The sequence below is a fragment of the Dipteris shenzhenensis genome, chromosome 1 (genome assembly GCF_047967505.1).
Source record: "Dipteris shenzhenensis isolate YYH24624 ecotype China chromosome 1, Dip_SZ_1.0, whole genome shotgun sequence".
Taxonomy (NCBI): domain Eukaryota; kingdom Viridiplantae; phylum Streptophyta; class Polypodiopsida; order Gleicheniales; family Dipteridaceae; genus Dipteris; species Dipteris shenzhenensis.
In genome coordinates, this window is record NC_141596.1 from 2,600,220 (window position 1) to 2,611,334 (window position 11,115).

The window sequence follows — 11,115 nt, forward strand, 5'->3', positions numbered from 1 at the left end:
TTCGAAGTACCTCTAGGAGAAAGGTGTGTTTGTTAGAATGCTTTGTCAATCTCTCTCTTTGAATCTAATCTATGCTTGTGCAAAACGGTGTGTTTATCAGAATGTTGCAGGCTAGAATATAACTTTTGGAAGTTTTTCATGGGTACGGCAAACCATTGATAGGACCTCGCTCTTTGAGAAGCTTTCTTTATCAAAATATTGAGGTACACCAGTGAGCTCTTTGCTTTTTCAATCTCTTTTTTTGAGATTTAAGAAGTGAAAGTATTAAGTTGGACAATACTCTTTTAGTTTTTGGTGAACAAGAGTGTATTTATAAAGATGCTGCAAAATAGAATACAACTTTTGAAAGTTTTTCATGGGGACGACAACACAATAACTTGTCCTAGTTTTTCAGGAAGCTTTGTTGATCATAATATTGAAGCACAAGGTATGAGAACGATGTAGTTGCTTTGTCAATCTCTCTCTTTGATAATATTCTTAAAGTTTTGAATAAGAAGATCGTGCTTATGCAAGACTAGAGTATAATGTGTGCTCTTTGATATGTCCATTGACTTTTCAAGTGTTCGAGGACAAGTTTGGTCTCAATGGCATGCATCGATAATCAAAACCAATCTTATGTCAGACATCATGTTGATCAGACTGTCAAGGACGAAGCTATAAACGCGAGCTCCCTCACTCGTTGACCTCTTTCCTATATCTTCCATCGATGTTGCCAATAAGGTTATTTGGGTGGCTCCTGGTAAAGACTTACTGTATCAAAAGGAAGTTGGGTGCTCATGCAACCAAACAGAAGGAAGAAGCCATGATCAAGTAATCTCTTTTTGGCATCTTGGAAGGGTAGGGTGAAAGATTTTAGAACCAAGGAGGGAATGAAATCAATAAAGGAAATATTGGTTCAACATGTATACATGCAAAGAGAGCTTGTGTTCCGAAAGAATTATCCAACTTATCTTCCACAACACAGACCAAATTGTACTTAAGTGACTTCATTGAGAATTTCTATTTCATAATTGTAAGTGACTTCATTGAGAATTTATATTTCATAATTGTAAGTGACTTATCTTCCACAGCAGCATAAACCAAATTGTAAGTGACTTCATTGAGAATTTATATTCATTATCAGAGAATTTCCTAAAACTCAATGTCTTTATTTTTATTTTAAGATATATATCCATCTTATGAGCAGTGGCAGCCTACCGAATGTATTTTAGGATTCATGGATGTGTTACATGGGTCCATAGGAGAGTTGCAATATTAAGGTAGATTGGCAACACAGTTAGCTCAGTCAAGAGTCTTTTTCTATGATCATTTTTACCAACTATTGGATATAGCCAACACATATGGTGTGTTGAAGAAACTATCTCTCCTAGCATGGAATACCATTGATTGGCCAATTCCTCATGGTGGTGTAATAGAGTCATATAGAGCCAGGTTGTTTTCAAAAGTACAACGATCCTTACAGCCAGGGATTGCTAGTAGAATTAACAAAATAACTATTTGCATGCCAATAACAGTCTTTGTAGATCTATTCAATAAATTTTCTATCAATATTTGCAAGACAATGCTCACTTATAATGCAAATGGCGCTGAAAGAATTCCTGACTTCTTGGATTATGGTTGGGACATGATAACATCCAACCAAGTATACTGTGAGGTTGTGCACAACTCCATTAAATTTAAGTATATGATTGCCACTCAAAATTTCATATTAACCTTTTACTATAGACATAGTAGAATGATTGGGAACCAATTGGTTCCAATGGATCAAGATTTGAACTCTTTTGGTCTTGAGAATGAAGCACTGGATATCACCATTAAGGAGAATGACAAATTTTTGGGAATTATATCACTCAGACAATGTTGCACACTCGCTCAATTATGCCAAGACATTCAGGTGGATACAGAGGGAAGTGTTGTAGAAAGATTATCATTCATTTTGAATAACAAGAAGGTAAACCAAGAGTTGAATATGACTCAATGTTTTTTATTTATTATTGAATGAATCATTGATTAACACTACATGTTGATAGGTATTGTAATGAAGGGAAAGGAGAATTCTGTGTAGAGATGTCCCAAATGGGATTATTGAGATAATTCAAAATTCATGATTACATATATTGTATTAATACATCAAATAGGTACAAAATGATTATTTACATAGTATACAATTGTGAGGCAACGGATAAAAATTATACATTATAATGTTAAACAAATGGATGATTCTTAGACAATCGTTGCCGTTTAGGCGATGGTGGATGCTATGAAGAGTTTGCATTCACTGCATAGGAATATTCTATGAAGAAGGTTGATCAAGGAGCTTCTGTTGTGCCTTTTCCTCATCCATCGCCTTCTCTTCCATGTACTGATCTCGCCTTTGCTCTAGTAGTTGAAGGTTTCTAGGCTATACAATATTGTTGGAGTCAGAGAAGCTCTACAATGATATTGGCTCTAAAGTTATAGCCATAATCAGCATTGTAGCTATATTTTTTATCATTTACAAACAACAATGGAGAATCCGTTTCTCTGGTATTGTAACAATTTGTCATTAAAAGTTTATAATAGATACATCTATATTCACAAGTCAAGTCTCTCTCTCTCTCTCTCTCTCTCTCTCTCTCTCTCTCTCTCTCTCTCTCTCTCTCTCTCTCTCTCTCTCTCTATCTATCTATCTATCTATATATATATATATATATATATATATATATATACGGATTACAAACCAGAGTCTCATATATAAATGAATTTCATTAGACATCATTATGCATTACAAACTTCCAAGAGTACAATGTGCCTCAGTGCACATAGGGGCTCTGAAGTAGAAGGATTCTCAGGTCCAAGCTTCTGATGTCCAAGCTCAATAAATGGATGGGAAAGGGGCTCACGATCCTCAGGTCCAGGCTCAATAGTCTGAGGGGCTGGATGAGCGTCCTCATGTCCAAGTTCAGTAGTTAGAGGAGGAAGTTCAATGGATGGTGGAGGCATTTGAGGTTGGGCCTTAGGGTCCTTTAGTCTTGTGAGAGGGTCCTCATCTTGCTCTCGAGTGAGGTCCTCCATCAATTTTGAGCTCTGTCCCCTCGATCTAATTTCTTAGAGCTTTCCTCCTCCCTACTTTTCTCTTGTGGTAACGAGGAGGCATATTGAAGGAGATCTACGATCATCCTAGCTCTGAAGTTTAACACAAATTGATCATCATAGCTTTCTTCTATCATCTGACTTTAGTTAAGAGTTCAATGTTAAGATTAATGTTATGTATAAATTTTAAATGCATCAATAATGGTACTTACGGGACCTGATGTATCCTTTGACAAATAAGCCTCCAAAATGTACTTGGTATATATAAGGACCCTCCATCTGCAAGAGTGGGCATCATATTGTTGTGGTGTCTGTGAACCATCCAGTTGCTTGTAAGCCTAAAACTATATTAATTTATTTTAAAAAATTATTGAGAGGGCAAAGGATTTTATGTCTTATCTCCAAGAGCAGCAGTTCAATTGCACCCAACTTACATGATCTTTTCTCGCAGAAATTGATTGCAAAAGATAGTCTCTTCAGACCATTGTAAGTTGCATATGTGAGTGTGAACAACTTTCTACAAAATAAATAGTTTGTTATTTTAAAAAATTGCGATACTTATTTAAGGCATTGCAAGTTCACTTATAGATTGATCTCTCAATGAGTATGTGTAATTGTATTGAAGCACAAGCATCCTTTTGATGGCAGATGTATTATAGCTAAACTCCAATGTCGACTTCATTTGACAATTGCTGTAAATATTAGAATTTGTGGATTGAAAATAACAATCTAGCTCCTTATGCAATGTACTTACTAATCACTTACTCTGAATGGTAAGGGATGACAATTAGGGTCACAAATTCAAAATTGCAATATGTGAACCACTTTGCAAGCTGGTCCACCGGCTCCCTAGGATCCCTCATTTTGAAGGAGATAGCTGGGTCCACGATATGTAAAATACTTTGAATCTCCTCATGTAACTTTTTTTTGAGTAAGCTACAAATCAACAGAGGAATTCAAAATACTGTTAAAAATAAGTGGTTTTCTAAATCGATATATAAAAATAAAAACCTACTTGAGTCCTGCAAGGATAACTGTATGGGTAACTTGTCCTGCTCTATCTTTTATTGCTTTGAGACAATCTTCTATTAGGGTAAACTCTCTCATTGACTCTGCATCTGCAAAACTTATCCTTACAGTAGGTCCCAGTGTATTTAGATGCTCGAGAACATATAGCTCTAGCTTTGCAGTATCTAGATTAGTGGACGAGCTATGAAGAAGCTTGGTGTCCTTAAATTTTATCCTTTGCACCTCCTTGAAGGCTATTTTTGCTCTTGTTTTTTTTCCATGAGTCACTTCCTCTACAATCACCTCATCTTGTATTGGCATTCGAGCAGGTGGTATCAGCAAAATGTCTCTCATCTTTATGTCTGTCATATTTGTAGCGTTCAGGAGTTTGTCATATCTCCGTCTAACCATCTCTAAAGTGGTGATATCTTTTTCCATGATTGTCACCCTATGGGTGTGGGCTGCAAGAAGAAATGTATCCTAAAAAAACTCTATGAAAAAGTCCTCGGTAGCCTCCTGCAATGCCCAAATAGTTGTTCTTTGCAATTGGTATCCAAGGCCCACAAAGTTCATATCATCACAATCTTGCCTAACAAGCCTTTGAAAAGGAGCCTTGGGAATACACTGTCTCATGGCTTTCTAGGACCTTCTTATCTCCATTAGAACACTGGCCTTTTGTGTAAATCTTTTCTTTTTTGCTTGTTTGAGAAGATGCATTGGCTTTCCTTTTCTTGGATGTGAATCATGTCCTCTTGATGTTGCCAATTTTGCTATGGGTGGACCCTTGTCCATCTTCCTGCCTTCGTCCTTACCATTGTAATTGATGTTAAACTGCACCTGAGATCATAAAACAAGTCCTAAGTCCTCTCTCTCTGTGTCTCTCATGAAAGGCATGACAGAACATAGTGCAGGCATGAACAGAACACAGTTCTTTGTTAAGGTTTATGTAGCCTTCTATCCCCTCTATCCTTTGATGCAACTATTGATAGGTAGCATGGAGTAAACTCTGCAATCAGTTTAGCATTATCCATTTATCAAAGTCAACATGCTTAGGCCAATGATGCTGGTTTATCCTACAAGGGGAAGTGCTCTGATGGAATGTTATATCACTGAAGATACAAAGCATGGGCTTTTTCATGAGTCTAGAAGAGAAGGTATACTGCTAGATATGCTCAATTTGAGGATCATCAGATGTCACTGCCTATCATGTCTAGGGAACACTAGAAAGCAACATTGAAAAGGGTTTAAACACACATTAAAAACTTGTTTTGAGGTTTCATGGAATACAATGATTTGTCTCGTCCATGTGCAAGTTTGAATCTCGCCATGGGCAAGTCGGAGAAGATCTGCACGATCCTCTAGGGCCAGCTCACACACAGCAAGGCTAGGGCGAATCAAGGTAGAAAAGGGGCATAGAAAAGCCAACAGCCAAGCAACCAAGTTGGCCACATTAAGTGAGCAGATCTAGTTGGATGGATAGACCAAAATCTCTCTCTCTCTCTCTCTCTCTCTCTCTCTCTCTCTCCCCCCCCCCTCTCTTTGTTGATTTGTGTTCTCTCCCCCTCTCTCTCTCTGTATGTCGCTCTCTCTGTATGTCTCTCAATTCTCTCCCTCCCCCCCCCCTCTCTCTCTCTCTGTCTCTGTATGTCTGTAAGTTCTCCATGTGCAAGTTTGAAGCTCTCCATGGGCAAGTCAGAGAAGATCCGCAGGGTCCTCTAGGGGTGAGCTCATGCACAATAAGGCTAGGGCCAAAATCAAGGAAGAAAAGGGGCATATAAAAGAAATGGATAGACCAAAAGCTAGCCCAAAAGGTCCTTATAATTGGTAGTTCTAAGCCACTCTTATGCAACATGCATGATAAGAAGATAGCACATACAATGCCCCCCTCTCTCTCTCTCTCTCTCTCTCGCTCTCTCAGTTCTCTCTCCCTCTCTCTGTATGTCTCTCTCCCAGTTCTCTCCCTCCTACCCCCCCTTCTCTGTGTGTGTGTGTGTGTGTGTGTGTTCTCTCTCTCTCTCTCTCTCTCTCTCTCTCTTCTGTCTCCCTCTTCTCCCAGTTGTGTGTGTGTCTCCTCCCTCCTCCCCCCCCTCTCTCTCTCTTTCTCTCTCCTGAGAAAACATGCGTGCCTTAGGATCCATGGAGTGCTCTAAGGTGGATGGAACCTACATGGAGACATGTTGAAGAGAATGCTCATGACATGTACCTCAAGTAAATTAGGTTCCAAGATAGATTAGCTTGGACTCATAAACAAAATCTTGAGTGAATGTGCATTTCTTGTTAGACATCAATGCTCCACTCTCGTGTAACTATGCAGGAACTAGCTAACTCTACTTATAAGCCCCCCATATGAGGAGAAGGCATTTGAGTAGATCGGTTATCTGATAGGTCCTGGTTTGGACACCAGATGGGGGCCATGTGTGGCCTGATGGCTGGACAGCTTCAGATAGAGTTGCACACTGCCAACTAGGCTACATGCAAGTGCGGGAAGGCATCCCTTGACTGACTGCACTGAGGGTAGATGGAGCATTTTTCGGGGTAGCCTACTCGGGTTGCGGGGCCCGTTTGGAGCCTCAGATGATCCCAGATGGCTGTGGCTTGGTTTTGCGCACCGGTTCTATCGTATGGTCGGTGGCCTATTTCGGGACCGACCCCCAGTCGACCGTTTTGAGCGAACTGGGGCGGCCACCCAATTGAGCCTAACCGACTATGACTGGTGGCTATATAAGAGCAAGCCTAATTCCTTAGCATCCAGCCTCCATCTTCTACTATTTCCGCCATGCCATCGAAGCTTCTTTCACAGGAGCACACAGTTGGGAGGCAGCGCCATCTATTGTATCAGTTCTACAGTAACCAAATTTTTGATTCTCCATACTATCTTGTTTTTCTCTCTTGCGTATGAGATCCTATTGTTTGTTGAGCACAGACGTATTATTTTCTTACATGGTATCAGAGCTTGTACTCTAGCAAGAAGATTTGGTAGTGTGTTTCTATTTGCGAGCAAATTGTGAGCGATGGCCCAGCCCACAAGACTGCAAATCCCACCGTTCGGCAAAAGCGGAAAGTTGGACGGCTCTAACTATCCTCTCTGGAAGTTCAAGATGAAGACCATCCTAAGTGCATATGAGCTTTGGGACACTGCTACTAGGGTGGACGTGGGCTGGTTCCAAGACCGCCGGATCCAACCAATGCAGGACAACAGATAGTACCAACTGTAGATGAGATTCTCATGTGGACAAGAAGAAATGCAGATGCACTGTGTTCTATTGTCTGTAGTGTTAGTGATTCTATCATGGCATTAATTCAACATGTCACCATAGCGGAGGAGGCATGGACGGTCTTGAAAAATCAGTACGAGACCACGAATCTAACGCGGATTCAGAATCTGGAGACTCAACTTGCGAACGAAAAATTGTCTGAGCCTGAAGCAGCAGAGAAGTTCATCACCAGGGTGAAAAATCTGAATGATCAGAGATGACTACGATTGGCATCACCATCACCAGTGAGAATCTAGCATGAAGGTGCATACGGATTCTCCCACCAAAGTACGACGGTCTTATTATGGCGCTGAATACACAGAACAGAGATCCGCCCCTCAACTTTGAGGATTTCAGCATGATGCTTCTAAAGGAGGAGATGCATCAAAAGATGAGGACTGGAGAAGATTCAACTTTATGGACTGGATCAAAGAAAGGTAAGGGTAAGGACTCCGGTAACCCATCTTCTTCTGATGATAAAAAGAAAAAGAAGAAGATCAAGTGCTTGTATTGCAACAAGTCAGGGCACAAGCAGAATGAGTGCCGAAAGAAGATTGCAGATGAGAAGAACGGAGTAAAGAAAGAGTCCAGCAATAGCACGCAAGCAGTACCAATAGAGCTGTTCATCACAATTGAGGAGATTTGCACGGAGGCAATTCATGTACTTGTAGATGAACCTTGGATCATTGATAGTGGTGCATCACGCCACATGACCAGTCGGAAGGATTGGTATACCTCTCTATTACTGGTAGGGAATGACATCATGGTAGCAGTTGGCAATGATGCAAAATGTCTAGCAAAAGGAAAAGGTACGATTGCTCTCAAGTCAGATGGAGTTGTAAAACAGTTGTCCGATGTTCTTTATGTGCCAGATATCAAGAGGAACTTGTTGTCTGTTTCTGCGATCACGGATCGGGACCTCAAAGTTCAATTCGATAAGAATGGTACACAGATCCTGGATCTTCAAGGAAAGGTCATTGGTAAAGGTACACGGCATAACAACATTTACAAACTCTTAGCTTTCAGTGCTCAAGCGGATGTGAAGAACACTAAGTTGTGGCATGAGAGGTTTGGTCATCTAAACCTTAGTTCTTTGAAGGAGATGCATAAAAGTGGAATGATTGCAGATCTACCAGAAATTTTAGATCTACCCAATGTATGTGAAGCTTGCATGATGGGCAAGCAGCATCGGCAGCCCTTTCCTAAAGAGGCCAGCAGAGCAAAGGCTCCTCTAGAGCTGGTTCACATGAACCTTTGCGAAAAGATGGAGATGGAAGCTTTGGGTGGTTCCTTCTACTTCATGATGCTGATTGATGACTACAGTAGAAGGATATGGATATACTTCCTAAAGACAAAAGACGAGGCTTTGAGTAGGTTCAAGGAATGGCATGTAATGGTCAAGAAAGAATGGGGGAGGAAGGTGAAGAAGTTGAGATCAGACAGAGGTGGAGAGTTCACATCGACTAAATTCGAAAGTTACTGCAAAAGTCACGGAATCAAGAGGTAGAAACCCCCGCCACATACATCATAGCAAAATGGAGTAGCAGAATGCAAGATGCACGTCATCTGTGAAATGGGCCGGAGTATGATGAAAGGGAAACATTTGCCAAAGGCTTTCTGGGCTGAAGCATGTAACACTGCAATTTACATCCTCAATTGTAGCTACACGAAGGATATGAACGGGATGACTCCATTGTAGGCCTTTTCTAGTAAGAAACCTTCAGCTGCACATTTCAGAGTTTTTGGATGTGACTGTTTTGTCCATGTCCCTAATGCTACCAAGACCTGCCCTGGAGTTGCCACCAACCATCAAGTCAAGAAATGCATCAGATTTTGTGTATAGGTTGAGAGGTGTCCATTGAAGCAGTTGCAATTTCATAAACCAGATGGGTGACGATGGAAGTGATTTAATCATGAAATGCTCCCTTCAATCATGAAAAGCTCCCTTCAATCAGTAAAAGAGAGAGCTGTAAAAGATAGGTTTTAAAGAGTGTAGGAACCGAAGAGCCGAAAGTGTATTTTCTTGGGCTACAGTGAAGAGGCGAAGGGTTACCGTCTCTATAACGCTGTTACCAAGAAGGTAATTATAAGTCGTGATGTGGTCTTCTCAGACTCAGAACAGCCGCATCAATTGGAGGAGGATGCTTCCTCCCAGACAACCAAGACCAGGATATCCATCCAGTACTGCCACCAACAGCAGACCGAACTCCCCCAACGGTGCTTGGGAGGATTCAAGACAAAGAAGATGAAGAAGAGCTTGCACAACTACAATGGCAATGGCCATTTTCGAAGTGGGTAAAGTAGCTTTTGGATGGCAGAGAACCTCCAGCCATTGAGGAGGAACCATTCGAACATTGCCGGTCCAAGAGATTAGAGGAGCAAAGAAGGGCGTAGGAACACTTGGTCAACTATGCTTTGATGACAGAAGTGATCCATGCTGATGAACCCAAGTGTCTTAAAGAGGCACAAGGCGATGATAGGTGGATGGAGGCTATGCAGTTGGAGTATGGCTCCATAATGAAGAATAACACTTGGGACCTTGTAGATCGACCACCAAAACACAAGGTAATTGGAACCAAGTGGGTGTACAAGAGCAAGTACAAGTCCGATGGCATGTTGGATAAGTATAAGGCTCGGCTCATGGCAAAAGGATTTGCACAGGTACATGGTTTTGATTATCAAGATACTTTTGCTCCCATAGCTCGACTAACCACAATTCGTAGTGTTTTGGCTTCCCAGGGAAGTTGGCCCATGTTTCAGATGGATGTGAAATCTGCCTTTTTGAATGGAGATCTCAAGGAGGAGGTATACGTGGAACAACCACCAGGTTTTGAGATCCTCGGTTCAGAAGGTAAAGTCTGCAAACTGAAGAAGGCACTTTACGGGCTAAAACAGGCCCCACGAGCATGGTACCGGCAAATTGATGCCTACTTTCTGCAAAACGGGTTCAAGAGGAGCGCATCTAATGCAAATTTGTATATCTTTAGAGAAGGAGGCAGGTGTATGATCATGGTCCTTTACGTGGACGACCTTGTCATAATAGGGAACCATGAAGAGAAGATCTCGGAGATGAAGCATTTGCTAGGAAGAGAGTTTGAAATGACAGACCTCGGACTGATGCATTTTTGTTTGGGGATTGAAGTTTGGCAGGAGCCAAAACAGATCTTCATTTCATAGCTAAAGTATGCTAGAGAGATACTGGATGCATTTGGCATGGCTGAGTGCAAGACAATTGGTACCCCTATGGAGGTTGATGCAAAGCTCTCAAACGAGGATTCATCACCACTGGTGGACGAAGTGAAGTATAGAAGGCTTGTGGGCAGCTTGATCTACTTGTGCAACACACGGTCAGACATCAGTTTTGCAACTAGTGTACTAAGCAAGTTTTCCAATAAGCCCCGAGAGAACCATTGGAGGGCAAGGATACGGGTGCTGAAATACATCAAAGGCACACTTGATTATGGCATCACCTATACCAAGGGCAACATCATGACTGGATTCTGTGACTCGGATTTGGCAGGAGACGTGGATAGCAGGAGATCAATGACAGGGTATTGTTTCTCACTTGGATCTAGAGTTGTGTCATGGGTCAGCAAGAAGCAACCCATAGTTGCTCTTTCTTCTACCGAGGCCGAGTACAAATCTGCATGCTTTGCTTCTTGCCAAGTAGTGTGGTTGAGGAGGATTTTGGGGGACATGGGTGCAGTGCAGAACAAGCCTACACAGTTATCATGTGACAATCAGAGTTGCATGGTGATTGCAAAGAACCCGGTGTTCCACG

General features: G+C 41.5%; 1 pseudogene; it reads left to right on the forward strand.

Annotated features, from left to right (window-relative positions):
• Positions 1–318: 318 nt before the first annotated feature.
• LOC147905254 (uncharacterized) lies at positions 319–2,108 on the forward strand (annotated as a pseudogene).
• Positions 2,109–11,115: the final 9,007 nt, after the last annotated feature.